Below are 20666 nucleotides of genomic sequence, written 5' to 3' on the forward strand. Positions count from 1 at the left end.
TTTGTAAAATGCATAAAAGTGCACTTTGAAGATAAATAAATTTCAAATTGAATCTTGTACCTTTATTATGAAAATTGTTAAACAAAATGTTTTTTACTATAGGCTATAGTAAAAACATTTTGTTTAACAATTTTCATGCCTTGGATGAAATGCTTTTCTAACTTGTATCGTATCTTTTTAAGATTATATTTTATTTAATTTATTAATTTGGATAAAAAAAAAAGATGAATGTGCTTTTGTATGTATTTCTATCTATCTATTTCAGATTGTATTTCTCCTCTCACCACATCTCATTTTTGCAACCACCTCTTTGTATTATTACAGGTCTGAATATTCTCTCTGTTTCAGTTCGTAATTCTCCTCATACCACAACTCTTTTTTGCAAATCCGTCTTTGTCATACATGTCTGAATAATAAGAAAATCTGAATTTGTTTAACAAAAACTTTAAAATAACTTTTTTAGATTAAATTTTTTAAAACTTCTTTCAGAATAGAAAATCTTTACAATTTAATAAGGAACATATTTCATATAGATTTCATTAAAAATATTCAGTAGATAACGAGAAAAATAAAGATGAAAATTTCAAAAGGAGTGTCATTACTGTCATTAACAGTAATTTTGAATTTAATTTTATCACAACTATTGGTAAAATTATATTTAATGTTTAAATTTAATGTTTACTTTAAATTTTGCGTTTATTTTTATTTTATTCTATTTTTCTTAATATAATTTTTTTTTTTCATATTTAATTTTACATCTAATTTATATCCAACTTTATTATTACTACTATTATTATAATTGTCATTACTATTATCTTCCGTACTATTATAACTACCCTACTATTATTTGGTATATTTTTACCACTCTCATTAGTAGCTATGGTTCCCTCACTCTCCCATTTTAACATCAATATGTATACTTAACCTTTTACATCAAGTTATATGCACTCATAGACATTGCTACCCTAATCTCCAACCGACCCCTTATGATCATACTCCATATATCATAACAGTAGAAACTTATAAATATATTGCAGCATATTACCTTCCAGTTTTACATCCTTACATAACCCCCCCCCCAAATTAATCAAAAATTACCCGCTCCATAGAAAATAGACACCCCATAAACCGTTAAAATAAATCACCACACAGCAGCAATACACCCCCTATTCAACCATAACACATTTACCCCTTAATCTAAATACTATGTTAAAGACAATTTATACTCTTATATATCATACTATATATAATAAACTTCTCCTTATTTATTTAGAATTCATTAAAGCTTCCCCCAACACTCTATAATTCCTCTTAATCTTTTTCATCCCTAACGAACCTTACGCTAGACGCCGCATCCCCACCATGCTACCTAGCACCTTCTCTACTCTTCTGATGAGAAGTATTAGGCTTCGAAATGCCCTGGCATAAAGAGTCCCTTCTATCCCCCAAATTTTGTCTGTATTCCATTATTCAATAAATGATCCATTCTATATCTACCTATATATAGTTTTGTGTCTTCATTTCATTCTCTTGTTGTCCTATTATATATATATATATATATATATATATATATATATATATATATATATATATATATATATATATATATATATATATATATATATATATATAGGAATTCTCGAAATAAATACAAAACGTTGATGAACACATAACTCGGTTTGTTCCTTTTTATTTCTTTCTCTCTCTCTCTCTCTCTATTATATATATATATATATATATATATATATATATATATATATATATATATATCACTTATAAAAAAAAAATTAAACCCGTATAAAGTTTGTTTGTTTTTTTTTTTACATAGGAATCACCACTTATCAAGGCTCAGAGACCATTCGAGGATAAGGTTAAGAGTGTACAGTAGTCAATTAGACAATATAGTAATCGTTAGTAATGGAAATTCGGTAAATTTGTTAACTTAAACGGAACGGCTCCATCAAAACAAACGTTAAAAATACATGGAAATTTACAGGACTAAATGAATTTCATTTGCTTGAATGAATGTGAAACTTTTGGTGTAACATAATTTTTTTACACTCTTGAAAAATGAATATTTGTTTTTTTAAATTTAAAAGCAAGAACATAGAAAAATAATTAAATTAAAAAACAGTAAAAATGATACAAACGTTCACGATAGGAATGTACAGATTGGCTGGAGGGGAAGAAAAGAAAAGAAAGCCAGCATCCCTACCTCCTTTAAACTACCTGACGTCATTTACAGACAGCCTTTTTCGACTATCTGACATTTGGGCTTTGTTGTGATTCGTGATTCTCGCTTTTGGGGGCTAATAAAGCTTTCTTTTTCTTTTTTTTTTGTACAAACAAGTTTTATTTTATTTCATTTAATTCAATGCGTTAGAACTTTACTAATTATCTTTGAAATAGACACAGAAAACTAATATTTATCTTTCAAAGGATTTTTACAATAATTTATTTAACTTCACAATTTTGATGAAATTGTCAGCCGTGAAAACATTTTTCATTATAACTCTTTTTTTTTTTTTTTTTTCTTAACGTTTACAAGTATTATTTTTTCCTTCTGGGAATTAACTTTTGTCCTTAATCTTTCAAATACAATCAAAAAATAGTCGGAAACCTACAAATAAATTATGATAAACCGGCTTTCAAAACTATGTCCCCCCCCCCATCTTTATATCGACATTTTTGCTCGTACCTAAAAACTGAATACCACAAATTTCTAGTTGATGTTAAAAAAAAAAAGAGTATATCAGAAAACAAAGTAGTTTTAGTTCAGTTTTTTTTTTTTTTTTTTTTGTAACTGGTATAAGTTTCCATACTTTTAAAAAGTTTACAATTCCAGATAGTATATGTCAAGTACATTATTGAACCGGAAGTAAAATGGAAACATTAATCGTAAAGATAACCAACAAATTATTATTTGAAAAAAAGAAAAAAAAAAGTGCCAAAATAATACGGCGAATTATTTTGCCCTTACACCGGTCAAAATGAAAGACGAATCATTGGCAGCCATCAGTAAGTTGCAATGTTCAAGATAACCAATACCTAAAAATACTTTGAGAAAAAACAAAAAAAAAAAAAACACGAGCAACAAAAAAAGCTGTGAAAATTACAGCAAATAAAATCAAATAGAAAAAGAAGAAAAGGTGGGCAAAGAGGAAATAACACGATATTTTTTTTGTATTTTTAGTGAAGGGGATTTCCACAGTTCTTCATGGAATTTCTAACTGCTTCTCAAGTAAGACATACTTTTTTGCTTAAGGAATTTTCAATGTAATTTCCATTTAACCCTATCTATACTATCATATATTAGTATTTTGCTAAAATTATTAATTTTAATTCGTCTTATTGACTGTCATTTATTTATATGATCTTTTTTATACGTAGCGCAAAGTAACGTGTATTTTATTGGGTACTTATGCAGAATACCGACCGTGTTTTTTTTTCCCCCAGATAAAATTCTCAAGTTAAATTCAGTTTTTTCGGTATTTTTTTTTTTTTTTTTTTTAATTATTAGGTGAAAGTACAGAATAGTTACAAAACGTCCGCCCCTCCGCATGTTAAGACTGGACTTCTAAGTAATAACGTTATTATTTCAGCACGGTCCGTATTCTGCAGAGTTTTTTTTTTTTTATTGTTCTCTATTCGGCTAATAAATACTTCGCCCCTTTTATAAAAACTGAATATTTAAAAAAAAAAAAAAATTACTAAAGATTAACCGGGATCAGAGTGTAGTGTGTGTTCACTGTAAACATTGTGACTCAAGCAAATTTATTTTGTTTTACTCATGCATTTTGTTTATTGGCAGGAAGTAAAATACAGGACCCTTTATTAATATGAAACTTTTTTTTTTTTTAAACGTAAATATTTCACATATGATTACGAAAATAAAAATAGTTTTTAACTAATTTCCCAATTTTAAAAATAACGATACTTTTGCTTTCATCCCGCGATTTCCACAAAGTTACTCGGGTCTACCCGGCAGATGACGGGGATAACCGGGTACGGCCGGGTGAGCCTTATTACAATAAACATAAATTCTTACAGATCCCCTCCCCATATTAAGAATGGGGGACAATCACTGAAATTCATTGGAAAATAACATCTTAATATGCAGAAAACAACTTGTTGACCGTTTCCGGTTCTTCTCGTCATCAGCCGAGCAGGCCCGAGCACACCCGAGTTACTTCGAAATCGCCGGTTCCAATGCCGAAATAATTTCTGTTGCTAATAGCAACCGTGTATCCTAGTGTTGCCTTACGTGTATCCTAGTGTTGCAGTTTTTATTTCTGTGTCCTTTTTTTGAGGAGATCCATATCTCCCAACACGTGTTTAGCTCTCCCGCCCCATATAAAAAATGGCTGTCTAATTTTGCGTGTATAAATGTTTATTGTTTCTCATCTTCATACTGCCAAGAGATCCCCAAATTCAACATGACGGCATTGACATTAACATGGAAAAAATTGCGAAACCGGACGTTTCGGTACAATTAGTACTTTACTTTGCTAATAAAAGGCGACAAAAGGGCACTAACTCTTAAAGTCCGTGTTGGCATGTTGCCAACTTGGACTTAGGGTTAGTGGTTTAATTAAGAAAAGACATCAACCCTGGCGAGTCGTCCAGATCCAGTTTTGTGGCGGCATAATAGAATTTTATTACTAACTTTGCTTGCGGTAACGTCGCCATGTTGAATTTTTGATTTTTAATAAAGTAAACGTTAACTTAACAGTTAGACTATTTGTAAGATATTTAATCTACAAAATGCACAATGAACAACAACGTTTACCGTGACAAATTATTGTTCATAGCTCGTACGTGTAGGATTTAAAAAAAAAAAAAAAAAAAAACATTAAACAGAAAATGCTCTTAAATATGGGGGGGGGGGTGCTTATACAGAATTTGAACCGAACAGCATCTTTAACTTGAATAGTTCGGTTGAAACTTTGGGTGCTTCTACAGAACAAACAAGGAAGATAAATCAGTTTAACAAAAAATCAAAAAAAATCAGTTCATTAATTTAATTAGACAAACAAAACACCCTCGCCATGTTAAGAATGGCTTTTTAAATGTTATTATTTAGCTCAAAAATTGTCATAATCTAAAACATGCTTTCTGAAATAAGCAATCTGAGTTATGTCCTCTGTTTCTGCAATCTTAAAAAATAGATCTGTGGTAAAAGTACCAACTGATTTCGAAGTTTAACGTTTAATCTTTAGTAATAAAAACAATTCGTTCAATGCTTTTAGAAGAGGAGTTGCGAACATGTTGGGGTACGCGTACGCCATATTACGTAATTCTTATTTATTTAGCCAGATATTCGTATTTTTTATTTTATTCAAACTTTTTGAGACAAGCGAAATTCGAAACCTATGTTAAAGCCTGTTGATCTCCTCCCCCTCTCAGGTGCACAACAAAACATGATTTCGGTAATTGTGCTCTTAATGTTTGGCTAGAATTCAAGTTGGTAAATGGGCATTGAATCAGACTTCCATAAACGTTTTACACTAATTAATTAATTTACCACTAACCTCTCCCTCTTGAACATGGTCTAAAAAAAGAGTTTTCAATCTAATAGATCCCACTTTGTCAACTCAACTCCAACCCCTGTCCCATCATCGCAATGTTGCATCTCTGTGCCTGTTTTACAAATATTTTAATGGAATATGCTCTGATGAACTCGTTACACTTGTCTCCCCTCGACGTACATATTCTAGACAAACCCGCTTAACAACAAAGTCTCACCTTTTCCCTGCTGGGGTCCCTAAATGCCAGAAAGCTTTCATCTCTAATAGTTTCTTCCCTCGAATTGCTAGACTTTGGAATTCCCTTCTTGCTACCTGCTTCCCTGACTGTACTGATATGCAGAAGTTTAAATGCAACGTAAACCAACATCTTGTTAATCTTTCCTAGGTATGGTCCCAACTAGAAGCACTTTATGTCCAAGTGGCGATATGCCTTGTTAGGGGTGAACATAAAAAAAAAAAAAAAATTATATTTAAAAATTCTCAGATTTGTAATGAAATTAAATAATTTATATGAAAATTTGGTGTTTATTCAGATTGGCACTTCTGTTGTAGTTTCCAGTTGGCTGTGTAGTGTTTGTAGTTTATATGGGTTAATTTCTGCATTTGAGGGAGGGTTTTCCTTAAGATTTCGTCTGTTTTCAGCATTACCGTCTGCTGTATAATCTGTCTTCTCCTTGATTCCAATTTCTCATTGTCTCTTTTCTAAGTTTTTCGAGACTATTCCTAGTAGTCCTATAATTATTGGTATTGATTTTCTTCATGTTTTGTATTCCTTTCAGTTCTCTTACAAGTTCAGTGTGTTCCCCCCCCCCCGTCTTCTTAATCTTCACCCTGTGGTTTACTGCAATAGTAAAATCTAAACTTTGAGTTTCTTTCCCACTTATTATGACATCCAGTTTACTTCTTTGGATGAGCTTATCTGTTTGCACCTTCCTGTCTCAAATTGTACTGTGGTTTTCGTTTTTCAGCGTTGTCTCTGATTTGTATTATTTGGATTCTTCAGGCTATTGTTCTCATCTTGAGTGTCATTTTCATAACGTTTCGGTCGATGTAACCTCCAGCCTTCAGGTACATTTTGTTGAACTCGGGAAATGTTTGTCAAACTCAGGAATTTGGACGGAACCATAATAATAACAAAAAATATAATAAAAATGATAATAATAACAATGTAATAATAATATATATTATAAAAAATATATAATAGCAGTGATGAATATAAATATAATAATGATGATAATGTTATTGTCATCATTATATTTATTATTATAATGATAACAAAAACAAAAATGTTAGTACATATGATAATATAATAATAAATAATAAATATAATAATAGTAATAATAATAATTTTGTAATATAACCTTAATAATAAGATATATTTAATTTATAATTTCTAAAAATACATTGTAAATATTAAAAATTTAAATTATTAATAGCTAAGAATTAGAGTTAAGAAATGAGCATTAAAAATTTGGGTTAAAACACTAGAATTATTGATAATAATCAAAACCTTGGATATAAACTAAAGAAAAAATAATATTTGAAGAAAAATCTTGAAAAAATTTTAACCAGCAATCAAGGATTTAAGACTAAAATTTAAGATTAATATATATATATATATATATATATATATATATATATATATATATATATATATTAGGGATGTACCAACGAGCAAAGTCGCTTATCACCGATTAATCGGTATTTGATAATTGGCCGATTACAGATTAATCGGTTTTCTAATGCCAATTTATCAGCAAATTTTGCTGTCATAAATGATACTAATATTATTTCCCTTTTTTTGCTGCAAGTTATGTCAAACCATCACATAAGAGTGACAAATCAGCCAAAACTTTTACAATAACTAATATGTTAAGTCATCTTAAAAAGCTTCATTCAAAAGAAGCGAAAGTTGCAGATAACAAAAGAAAGCATAATGAATATTCAAGGAAAGATATTCCAGGAACAAGTAGCAGCAACTGCCGCCAGTGAAACACTAAACTACTACAGAATCAATATTGGCCATTGATTTAGAATATTAATGACCACAAGTCACAAGAGATCAATTATCTGATGAGAGAAATGATTGCTGTTAATATTCAAGCATATTCTGTAATTTAATAAGTTTATTGCAAAACTTTGTCCAAATTACAATATTCTATTAAAAAAAGTACTTCACTGAAAAAATAATTCCCAATATATTTAAAAAAATAAAAACAAAAATTCACTCATCAATTTATGAAATTTAGCATTTTTTTTTTTTGACTACAGACATTTGGACAGCTGCTGCTAGTAATGTTCCCTTTCTGAGTTTGACAGCTCATTTGCTTTCAAATGGCTTTGAACAGTGCAGAGCTGTGCTTAATGTTGTTTCATTCCTTGGTGCACACACAGGTGTAAACATAAGTGTAAAATGTTCTGAATGAGTATAAAATCTTCAACAAAGTTTTCTTAGTCTTGCAGGGTTCAGGAACAAATATGGTTATTGGTGTCAGGGAATGTGGTTTAGAATCACTATCATGCCTCATACGTACATTGCAACTCTCAATAAATGACTCATTATTTTCCCAACAGGCTGTTAAGACAATCATTACACAACTGACAAAAATATAGTCTCTCACGTTAATCACTCTCCTTTAGCAATTATCAAATTAACTGAAATACAGGATCAGCTTAATTTGGAAAAACATAAACTCGTTCAAGATGTGACCACACAGTCGAATTCAACATATGTTAAAAAGAAATTTAGAATAATAAAAAGCTGATGTAATTATGCTACCTTAACAACTTATCAATGGGGACTTGTTCAAAAAAAAAATTATCCAGTTACTGAGTCCATTTGAAGAAATCAAAAAAGCAAGTCACAGAATTTCAACCATATCGATGATAGTACCTACAATTTTAGTTTTGATGTTATTTCTTTCAAAAGCTGTCCAATCTAATTCTGATATTTCTGACTTTAGTGGACTTCTTACCACTGTTGCACAATTCCGTGAATCAATGGAAACAAGATAATGATAAAAACTTGCGTGTACTTTCCTAGATCCAAGATTCAAATGTAAATTTCAAAAGAATAACTTTGAAAACACTATTAAGAATTGGATTCTACACCTACTTTCTACTCATGATAATGAAGTAGAATCGGCAGGATACACTTCTTCAAGCTTTGTTGAGGGTAAATAAGATCAAAGTGAAAATAAAACTTATTTCTTTCAAACATGTTTGAATTAGCTTTGAATAAGCCTACAGAAACAAATCAAAACTTAGAGCAGATAGAAGCTGAGTTAAACCTGGAGACTGCAAATACAACAGAAATGCAAGAATCACAATCTAAACTGAAAAGAAGTAAATCCCTTAAGCTTAAGTGCACAAAAGAACTTAATTATTGCATAGCTTTACCACTAATCACCAGAGATGATCATCCATTTCAGTGGTAGAAGACACAGGAGACCTTACAACTGCTGAGTAAACTGGCTTAAAAATATTTAAGCGCACCACCTTTAACTGTGGAGAGTGAGAGACTCTTTGGAACAGGCTGTGTCCTAAGAATAGAAAAACTAATGTTTCCACATTACAACTTAAAAATATTCAACTTTAAAGACTGGGAAGTCTATGAGAGCAGAGGAGGCAGACAGCAAGAATAGAAGAGGATGTAGAGCAGAAGTAGGAGCAGAGCTTCAGTTTATAATTATTCACTTAAAAATTACAATTTGTACTTTGTGGTTGGTTTATAATTCTGTTTTTCTTATCTAATTGTTTAATTATATTCATTTAAGAATTGGAAATTATACTTTGAATTTTGTAATTTTATTTAATAAAAGACAAAAAGCTATAATAATGACCAGACACTTAACAAATGTTAAGTTAAATTAGCAGTTAATATGTCAAAGCTAGCTGATGAGTCACTTGGCAGTGATAAAATGGTTTAAATTTAATAGAAAAGAGAAAAGTAATGAATTCACCAAATAATCAGCAAATTAACCGATTACTGATTAATAGGAAAAGTGGCCGATTACCGATTACCTGCTGATTAATTGATACACCCCTAATATATATGTGTATGCATATATATGTATAATATAAAATAAAAATCTTGATATTGAAAATTTATTTAAATTTTCAAGAAAACAAACTTATAAAGCTATAAGGAAAGTATACAAAATTTTAATTATTCGACAAGGAGTACAAATAAAACAAGAAAAAACCCTTATTCCATGGAGTTTCGAAGAATGAAATTCTTCTCATCAGAGGGAAGAGGTTTGCAAAATATACAATAAATTTTGCAGGTTAATGCATCACAGGAAACAAATAATATGACGTTTATCATATTTGCAGAAAATAAGTCATTTAACAATCATTTTTTTTGTGGAAAATTTGAATAAATTTCAATATCAAGATTTTTATTTCATATTATATTTAAGCTTTATCTCCTTGTTGGATTTATTGAGCTTTTCCATTTGGTTTGGATTTTATATAAATACTAGACTACCCGTGACCCGTTGGGTTAGTATGTTATATTAGCTATGGAATTCATGTATGAGCATGACACTTGTGATGTAAAGAAAATATTATTTTTTTACATAACAGAAACATTTCTATGAAAGTATATTAAAATGAAAAAAGAATATAGATAGATTTCTATGAGTCGTTCTGTTTGTTATAATTGATTATTTTTGAAAAAAAAAAATTTACAGTTACTGAATTATAAGTGGTTGGCCATACTTATAGGTAAATGTGCACTGAACAGATACCATAATACTTATAGTTAAATTCAAATTTTGATGTATCTGCTTTTTTTTTTTTTTTTTTTTTTTTCATTTCTGTATTATGTTTAAGTTATTTCAAACCCCACTGTTCCCATGTTACATAATAATTTTGAAATAATAAAGTTAATATTTCAGTGCGCAGGTCATGCGCAACCGGATGTCGTAAACCGGAATGTGGGTTACATACATCGTTACAAGATCATTTGAGTTTTATAATTATTTAGATTTATATAATATTTATATTCATTTTTGTGTTTACATTTTTCTTTCTGTAAACCAAATATTACTCTTTATATATATATATATATATATATAAGAGTAAAGTAAATACTTCCTCTGCACAACTTTTATGTTCACAGTACAATTACTACTGAAACATGTTTCTTAGCCTACAATACACCCATTTTGTGCTTGTCTTAAAATTTCTATTTTTTTTCCTGTTGGACGTACTCTCTCAAATATGTAAACCCACTGAGAGGTTAGCTAAGGCTTTTACTCTGATCCAAATCTCTCCTCCGTAATAACAGTTTAAACCGAAACAACCAGCTAACTATGATTGCATACACTTAGTTTTAGAGAGAGTAGATTGTCATAAAAACGAACACCTCAGCTTACAAAAACATATTCGACTTTGCATACAAATGGCATGAAAACAAACTGTATTTTACCATATCATTTAGCTGCGTTTAATTCGATTTCATAAGACTTTTAAAAAAGTTTACAAAATTATGTGTACACTACATATATGCAAGGATTCCATTTGTATACTTCTAAATCTGAATACACTTACTATATATAGTGACAGCTACGGTAACCTAAATGAATCAAAATATTATCTACTGGATCTCTTCGCTTCCATAAGACTATACAGTGAATTTAGGTGTCTACAGACAACCTTACAAATTCGCCAATAACATACACAACCGGGAATGTGCAACATGTTTTGGCATAGACTTTGCAAGTTACATTACTTTTTTTTGCAGTATTTCTGTTTATTACATTTTTAGATTAACGTACACATTATATTCATACAGTTAACAGAAAGTGTTGCTTTCTTTCCTTTTCAGGATATTCAAATTAGAATTAATTTTTTTACAATATTTGTGTTTATTACGTTTTCAGAAACATAAACACTGGAAAATAGGTATGTGTAAAATTGATAGGGGGACATACTTTTGTGTTGTGGAGTTAGTGTTTGAATAATTGACAAGGAATACACAGTAACAATTAAATAAATATGTATTAACAAAAATACATAAAAGAGGTAATTGAGCAATATCTTTGCTCACTGCTGGACTTGTGGTGACGACCATACTCTCTGCGTGTCTGTTTCTGACTCCTTTGGTAAACCGGTTCTTGTTACATGAAAGTGACGTCATGGAATATTTCATTATTCCAACTAGCAGGAGTGCGTCCCCAACATTTTGAAAGGCGGTTTATCATAATTTTTTGTAGGCTTCCGATTAGTTTTTGATTATATTTGAAAGATTAAAGCCTAGAGTTAATTTCCAAAAGGAAAAAAGTATTTTTACACATGAAAAAAAAAGGTATAATGAAAAAGGTTTTCATGGCGACATTTGAAAACGGACAAGTTCAGTTAAATTTTGAAGTTAAATAAATTCATTGTAAAAATCCCTTGAAAGAAAAATATTAGTTTTCTGGAACTATTTCAAAGATAATTAGTAATATCCTAAGATATTAAATGAAATTTAAAAAAAAAAAAAAAAACACTTTGTACAAAAAATAACTTAATGAGCCCCCAAAAGCAAGAGATTCTAGCTTAGCACAATCAAAACAAACGAAAAGGTATTGTGCATAAGTTCTACGGAAGCCCAAAATGTCAGGAAGCTAATTTTATTTTAAAATTTATAGAGGAATTGAAACCTTATTATACCTTAATTTCTGTACGTTTGAAGATTATGAAAATATTCATTAATTTAGATAATCTTATTTGTTATAATAAAAAGGAAAGTGTTTATTTAATTAGAATATTTATTTACATGATGACTCGATTTATTCTCAAATGTGTTTTAACGATTAATTAATGGTAAAATGGAAATCCTGTCTGTTTACTTTTTTTTTTTTTTTTTTTTTTTTTTTTTTTTGTTACAATTTTGGCCATTCATATTTGTCTAAATCAATCTTTATTAAAAATATCATTTTTTATATTATTTTTTCTTAGTGATCCTGGATCTCAATTTTTATTTTATTTTCAGGATTATAAAAAAAAAATTTGACGCAGGTGTTTACATCATGAAAAATGTTATAATATTACATTCGAAATTCTCATATTACATTCGAGAATCACATGAAATATTTTTTTTCAATTACATTATTTTTTGGTCAAAATATTAAATAAACAATGCTCAATTCAATGATAATATTGATAGTTCAAGAAATTAATTTTTCTAACAGTTATATTGATTTCATTAACACGGTCTTTATTGGCTTTTTTCATAATGTTCCTTTAATATGAAAACAATTTTTTCAATTGTAAACATCTACAATACTTAAATTTTTATAAAAAAAAAAAACAGAAATTCATGCATCTTTTCTTTTTTTTAGTACTTAAAACTTTAACTTTAGCAAAGGTTTTTTTTTTTTTTGTTCACAAAAATAATACATTTTCACTGCAATTAAAAAGAAATAATGGGTTCATTATATTCTGTGATTGTTAATTAATAAATATTGAAAATTTCATTAAAATTGGTTAATTTCTTGAATTTTTATATGAAGGGAAGGGTTAAAATATCTATACATTTTAGGGATTCGCCATTCATTTTGCACGTACTTACTGAAAAAATATGCTACAAATACCTCAACTAAAACACTTATCCATGTAAGTAGAACAGTAACTCATCTTGCTTTTGGTAACATTTCTTTGTTATAAAGTTTTTTTTTTTTGTTTTTTTTTTTAACTTCTTCGTTTGGCACATTTTGTTTCATATATGAAAGTATAAATTGTTTGGCTAAGACGCTCCTCTCATTTTCAAAATAGCTTTCAAAATCATTGTTATTTTTTCAGCACGGTATGTAATCAGGGAAGAATTCTTTTATTTGAAACAGAACAAAAAAATATTTTCTTTTAACCGCTTATGGACCATGTTGTCGGTGCTCCTGCTCCTCCTACGTTAATTTTCGACTCAAAAGTAATCGACTACTATTTATTTTTTTATAATTACTTTGAACATCTTTTTAAAGCTGTTGAAATAACAAACAGATTTTGATTTTTTTTTTTGGGGGGGGGCCTAATTTATACTTTTTTTAAGGATTTTTATGTTCATTGCTAACATTTTAAGGGGGGGGGGTAGAAGAGATAAGATACCTAAACTTTACTTTTTGGGAGGGTACGATTTTCGAGTTAACTTAATTTTTATCACTAGTTAGTTATATTCATTGAATTGATAGATGAAAGTACAGAATAGTTAACTATGCCTTCGTCCTCCCAATGATACTTTACCTTTTACCAGACTATCCATTCACATGAAATCACATTTTTTTCACCATATTCCCTCTGCTTCACTTTTTGTTATCAAGTAAGATCTTTGACTCATTTGCAGTTTCATCAAATACTTTTGTATGCAAAATCCGATTCCGCATTTTGCTAATTCCTACCCTCTGATGAGAAGGAAAGTATTTTTTTGAAACTCCGCAGATTAAGGACTATCCTTGTACATATTTGTGAATTATTCCATGGATTTTGGCCTTTTGGATTATTTTGGACCATCTTCCAATTACGTGATTTCCTTGGATTTACGTTTTTGGATTTTACCGTCATTGGATAATTTACCTTTCACCAGACTATCCATTCACGTGAAATCACCCTTTTCTTCACCATATTACCTCTGCTTCACTTCTTGTTATCAAGTAAGATCTTTTACTTACTTGCAGTTTCATCAAATACTTTTGCAAGCAAAATCCGATCCCACATTTTGCTAATTCCTACCCTCTGATGAGAAGGAAAGTATTTCTTCAAAACTCTGCGGATTAAGGACTATCCATTTATTAAGTGTTTCCTTTTCAGATTAAATATGTTTTTAACTCTTTTTCAAAGTGTTTTTTAACATGTTTTATTAACTATTTGCTCTTATATATATATATATATATATATATATATAAAGCGAAAATGTGTGTATGTATGTTTGTGTGTCTGCTAAAAACCTTCGACAGACACAACAAAAATTCACAAACTCGGTATCATATTGAAGCTCCATCCTTCGCTCGAAAAATATTGAAAAATTGGCCAAAAACGTTAATTTTTCACCCCGAGATCAACAGTTTTTGACGGGGGGGGGGTCAACAAAAACGGTACTCTCGTGACGACGACCGGTTCTACGCATGCGTCAGATGACGTCGTGACCTGATTTACTTTAAATAGTTGAAAAACTGTTTAAATTTCATGTACGTCGTGTTAGGTCAGTTGATTAGCGCGTTTGTTCATTATCTAAACGTTTTGGATTTGAATAATGGTGTTGGATGTCTTTTTTTTTTTTTTTTTTCGATTTTTTAAATTTAAATATTGAAGCAGTGTTATTTAAGCCATTTTTCACGTAATGTTCGTTTTTCTGTTTTTTTTTTTTTTACTTCGCTTATTCACCCCCGACCACACACCCAAAAACACCCGGGTACCCACCGATTTTTAAAATTTTAATATCGAAACAGGCTTATTTAAGCCATTTTTCACGTGTTCATTTTTCTGTTTTCAACATCGTTCGTTTGCCTTACGTTAGTTTTTTTTGTGTTTTTTTTTTCGATGTTTTGATTACCCCCCCTTCCCGCTTAAGTTTTAACGTTGTTTTCTTCTTTTTTTACTTCGCTTATAACAAACAAACCTGGTCATTGACCTCATTTGCTGAATAGCTTCCATCGTCGTCGTAATGCTCGACGACTTCCGTGTGCGCACCCGTCAATTTGGTTCTTACTTAAATAAATTCAAACATCTTTCAGTAACTCATTCTGGCTGGCCGATTTTATTTTCAAACTTCGCCTCAGGGCTTCGGGTTCGCTCCTACCCCCCCCCCCCCCCGGTTTCTTTTTTATTTAACACCACACACACCTCCAAACACCCGGGCAATGCTGGGTACCCCTGCTAGTATATATATATATATATAAGGGAAAATGGGTGCGAGCGTTAGTGTATGTTCATAAAAGGCTTTTTGGGTGGGGCTTCTCGCGTCGGTTAGATCCGCAAGAAGTTTTTGCATGTCCCAGATCGCTTTGGGTGTTTGTTTGACTTTTTTGTATAAAGCGAAATGACAGCTCGACAGCCTAGTGGTCGGCACTGCAACAAAATGAGATTAGTTCTCGGTCAATGGAGGGGAAAACCTGAGAAAATTTCATTTTTAAACAAATTGTCGCATCTGACCCCCGGCCAGTTTTAAAAGCAACGTTCATTTCTGCGCATGTGTGGGGACTCCCATGATTCTTAATTTAACTACCAACTTGTTGAATTCACTATCCTCTTTTGCCTAATGGTTAGCAAGGAAGACTAATTACCCTACGTTTTTGAGTTCGGTATCCCCTCTCTCTCTTTTTAAAATTTTTTTATTTCAATTCACTATCCTCTTGGGCCTAATGGTTAGCGTGGAAAACTAATTACCCACCTCTCTGTCTCTTTTTTTTATTTTACCCATGTGGAAGCCATTCTTAACATTGCTTCATCCTTGTGCTAATATCCTCCACCTGGCCAAAGCCGGGTACCCCCGCTAGTCTATATATATAAAAGCGAAAATGTGTACGCTTGTATGTCTCTCAAAAACTTTTGATAGAGACTACGGATCCTGACGAGATTGGTATCATTTTAAAGCTCTGTGCTTCGGACGACAAATATAAAAAATTTGGCCAAAAACATTAATTCCTTCACCTTAAACTCAGCCGTTTTTTTTACAAGGAAGGGTTGTTTTTTTCGTCGACATTTGTGCAAGTCACCATTTTCTTTCCGATTGACTTGGCTTAATTTCAACGCTCTCCACTTCCGGTTTGGCTATGGACATATCGGCTAAAATGTTATGTTTTTTTCACTTTCTTTTACTCCTTCGCATTATGGGTTTAAGCTTGCCTGCCTACACCCCCTTTTTTTCTCACGCCATCCAAACTGCTTACAGTTATTTCGCCCCCCCCACTACCAATTTATTTTTTTTTAATCCCCCCTGGGGTTCCTTAATCAGCCCAGACAACGCCAGGGAACCCCATTACTACCAATTTCTTTTTAAGACCTCTCTCCACCTGGGCTGCCTACTGTTGTTTTGATCCCCCCCCCCAACTCTCCACACCTGGGCAAAAGACAAAGTGTGTGTATGTGCGTGTGTTTGTATGTCTGCCAAAATCTTTTGACGCACGTGACAAATCCTCACGTGATCAGTATTGAAATTAGATCCTTCAGACGACAAATATTGAGAAATTGCCCAAAAACATTCATTCCTTCACCCTCAACTGGGCAGTTTTGTACAAGGAGTAGTCGCTTTTGTCACCAACATTTTAGCACATCATCGTCAATGTTGGATTGACTATGCTTAATTTCAATGCTCTTGACTTCCAGTTGCACGATGGCGACATCGGCTAACACGTTACATTTTTTTTTTCCTCCTTTGTGCTACAGGTTCATGCCTGCCTGCCTACTACCTCTTTTTTTTTTTTTTTTTAAACACCTTTCACCCAAACTGCCAACTGCTGTTGTGATCCCCCCCCCCGCTAGTACCAGTTTTTATTCCCCTCCCTCGCTTGGGGTTCCTTACTCCACCTCCACACACTTTGGCAATGCCGGGTATCCGTGCTAGTCTATATATATATAAAAGGCAAAATGTGTGTGACTATTTCGTGTATGCCTCGCAAAGGTTTTTTCGCACACGCTCCCGAGGGGTTACGATCGCTTAGAACTATTTATATAGCCCCTAGGTAATAATATCTACGATTTGGAAATGTGGGTCGCCTCTAGATTTATTTACGTCGACTTTTATGAGATTCACGCTATTTCGCTCTGTCGCCTGTTTGTCCTGCTTTTTAGTATAAATAAAGTGAAACTAAATTCAAATGGACGTGTTCTCGGCATCGCGCCAGGAAATGTCCAGAAGCAATCAGCTTTGATCAATGTGAGGACAAACTGCTCTTATATCAGACAATTGCTATTCAATCTGGACAATGGGGAGCTGGTTTCCCCCTCCTCAACATCTGTTGGGGGAAAAAACCAGTCAAAGTTGGGTAAACAAACCCAAACGCTGCCTCGCAGCAAAAGTTAACTGCGTGACTTCTATTTGACCTCATTAATTAGGTCAAATAGAAGCAGCAGAGTAAACTTTTTATACGGCCACCTGTCAATTCTGTTTTTAATACTTAAATAAATAAATTCAAACGTGTTTCTGTTGTATGTTGTGGTGGCCCAGTGGTTAGCGTCGCACGTTTTTTTTTTTTTTTCACACTTTAATTTCCAACTTTGCGTCAAGGGTTCGGGTTCGATCCTCATACTCACCTACCAAAACTTTTTTTTTTATTTTAACCCCCACCCACCCCCGGAGTTTTGTTTTACCCAAAACCTCACACACCTCCAAACACCCAGGCAGTGCCGGGTACCCCCCGCTAGTCTATAAATAAAACATATGCATGTATGTATGTATGGTATAATCATGTTGACATACTAATTCTCATCAGATCACCGAAGTTAAGCAACATTGAGCCTGGCTAGTGCCAAATGGGTGACCATTTGGAAATTCTAGGCGCTATATGTGCTTTCCACTTACCTCGGCATTGTTTCCAGTTATCCTGAACCTCCACTTGCCACTGGTATTCAACAACGTCGACTCAGGAGAGGTGTGGTTGGAGTTGCGCAACTCTTGCCACAAAAATTTCACACACAGATGGTATACATAGTCTGTCAAAACTGAAGGAAGCCTAAAAATATATATATATATATATATATATATATGTATATGTATGTATGCGAAAATATTTAATTGCTATACTCTTAAACTACTGGTCACATAACACACACTGAAATTATCAGGAAATAGTAATCATATATCAAGGATGGTTTATAATGAGTAAAATCTTTGTTTTGATGGATGAATAATGCATACAGAAATATGACAGCAAGTTGAAATGCAAAATGTGCATTTCAACTTGCCGACATATTTCTATTGCTTCTGTGCATGCGCAACTTCATCCATAGTTTAATTTTAAATCTTTTTTTTTTTTTTTTTTACATTGGGGTCACCACTTATCAAGGCCCGAAGGTCACTCAGGGATAAGGGTCATTGCGTGTACAGTAATCAATGAGATAGTATTGTAGTAATCATTAGTATTGGGGGTTTTAATAGAGTATCTTACTTAAGGGGGGGGGGCGGTTTGTCAGGAGTTTGTTTATGTTGGACTTGAAGACGTCCAAGTTGTAGTCAGGTGGGAAACAGGAGAGTGGCAGAGAGTTCCACTGGCGTGCAGTTCTAAGAACTTTGCTCATGGAATCTACGTTTGAATTTAGGCACAGATAAAGAGTGGGGAAAATTATTGACAGTAGTTTCAGCCAGACGGGTGTTTGTCGTGAAAGATTGGCGAGGGTGGACGAGGGGTTGGAGCTCAGACGAGCACCTACCATGGAAATAATGATAAAACAATGACAGGCTCGCAACGTCTCTTCTGTGGGAGAGAGGTTGCAGGGAAGAGAAAAGGACATCCCCCACTAAACCACAAAGTCTATTTTGTACTCTGTCAAGGCAGGATAGGCTGTTTTTGGCAGCTCCTGCCCAGATGTGGCAGCAGTACTCCATCCTTGGACGTACTTGGTTTTTATACAGATAGAGAATTGCATTAGTAGTGAGATATCTTCTGGAGCGGTAGAAGTATCCCACCATTTTCCCAGCGTCCCTGGCAACAGACTTGATGTATGTGTTCCATTTCAGATCAGGAGTAAAGGTCAAACCCAGAAGCTTGTCAAAACATAGAGCCTCCCCAAGACGAGAGCTATCCATTTCAATTGATGCCAGATGGGGATCAGAGCATTGATGATGTAAAGATAGAAGCTTGGTTTTGGATGCATTAAAAGTGACCAGTCACCTCTTCCCCCATTGTACCACGTGCTCAAGATCAGAGGAGAGAATTAGAGAGAACTTTGTCATTTACAGCCTTTGATGTGTTGCCATAGATGGTTGTGTCATCAGCATAGATGTCAACGAATGATTTAAGTATGTGTTTTGGGAGATCATTGATGTAGATCAGGAAGAGAGTTGGGGCCCATCACCTCAAATAGTAAGGAATGTGGTTGGAGTGCTAAAAGTTTTGATTTCAATTCTAGTTGATGGCACCCAAGTCTTTTATTTTTAACTTTTGAAATCAGTACTACATATTAGGTACAATATAATATTCAATAGAAAATGGGGTTTGTAATAATAAATATGAAATCTGCATGAATTAAAGTATATCTACGACTGCACACCTACCACCCGCTAGTATTATAATATTTTCCTTGTATGTATGAACATGTAAACATCAGCATAAGAATTTTATTTTTTATAATCTTGAAAATAAAAAAGAATTGCAAAAAAAAATTTTTTCTAGAAACATAAAAGCCTGAATTTTATCATATGAAAACAGAATAATATAAAACCTTTTTCCACTATTTGTAATAGAATTTTAAATTTTCAAAAAAACACCACTCACCGCAATTTTTTTGTATTGAAATAAATTTTTTTATTTTTTTATTTTTTTTGTAAGCTTTTTGAATCAATTGATTTCTTAAAATTTTATTTATTTATTTTTTTTTTGTCTAAATAAGATTTAGGATGATTTGCTCTAAGAATATGCAAAAATATTATAACATAAGTACCTGAATTTCAAATAATTTCATTTTTTATCCCAATATGTAGAAATACTATGTCGAAAATCCAAAATCCAAAATTTAACGTTTCTTTTTTTAAAACATAATTTGTAATTTTGGAAAAGGGGGAGGTAACAACTGTTTGTGACTACAAAACAACTATTTTAGCGCATATATATATATATATATATATATATATATATATATATATATATATATATATGAATTTTAGCACATTATATATATATATATAAATGAATTGATATGAAGTAACAAGAAATTGCCAAAAGAAATGATCATATTTTTAGCAAAATGTGCAGTTATTTATCGATTTTTTTTTTTTTTTTTTTTTGGTATCGATTCTTCAAAGCATTTCCTATTTAATGGTATATTTGCAATATTGGGCTCACTAAAAGAAAATTATTAATTTATTTTTCAAAGATTTAGAAGTAGTAGTGTTTTTGTACAAATAATGTAAATATACAATTTTTTTTTTCTTTTTTGCTAATCTGAAAGAATAATTATTATATAATATTCAACGAATTTCACACTTCAAAACACAAAAGATGA

At 31.8% G+C, this 20666-nt stretch overlaps 1 protein-coding gene across 2 annotated transcripts in view; it reads left to right on the plus strand.

Moving 5' to 3' along the window:
• The first annotated feature begins 2936 nt into the window (after positions 1–2936).
• LOC145296656 (TNF receptor-associated factor 2-like) overlaps positions 2937–20666 on the plus strand; it is a 60445-nt gene continuing 42715 nt past the window's right edge. The window contains exon 1 of one of the 2 annotated variants that reach the window (XM_080142612.1): positions 2937–3018. The gene's annotated coding sequence lies outside the window, so the exon portion shown is untranslated. Of the gene's footprint in view, positions 3242–20666 lie in introns of both variants that reach the window. The other variant, XM_080142596.1, reaches the window with a different exon arrangement.

The sequence above is a fragment of the Euprymna scolopes genome, chromosome 2, assembly GCF_053919585.1.
Source record: "Euprymna scolopes isolate OS-2025 chromosome 2, ASM5391958v1, whole genome shotgun sequence".
In the NCBI taxonomy this organism is placed as follows: Eukaryota; Metazoa; Mollusca; class Cephalopoda; order Sepiida; family Sepiolidae; genus Euprymna; species Euprymna scolopes.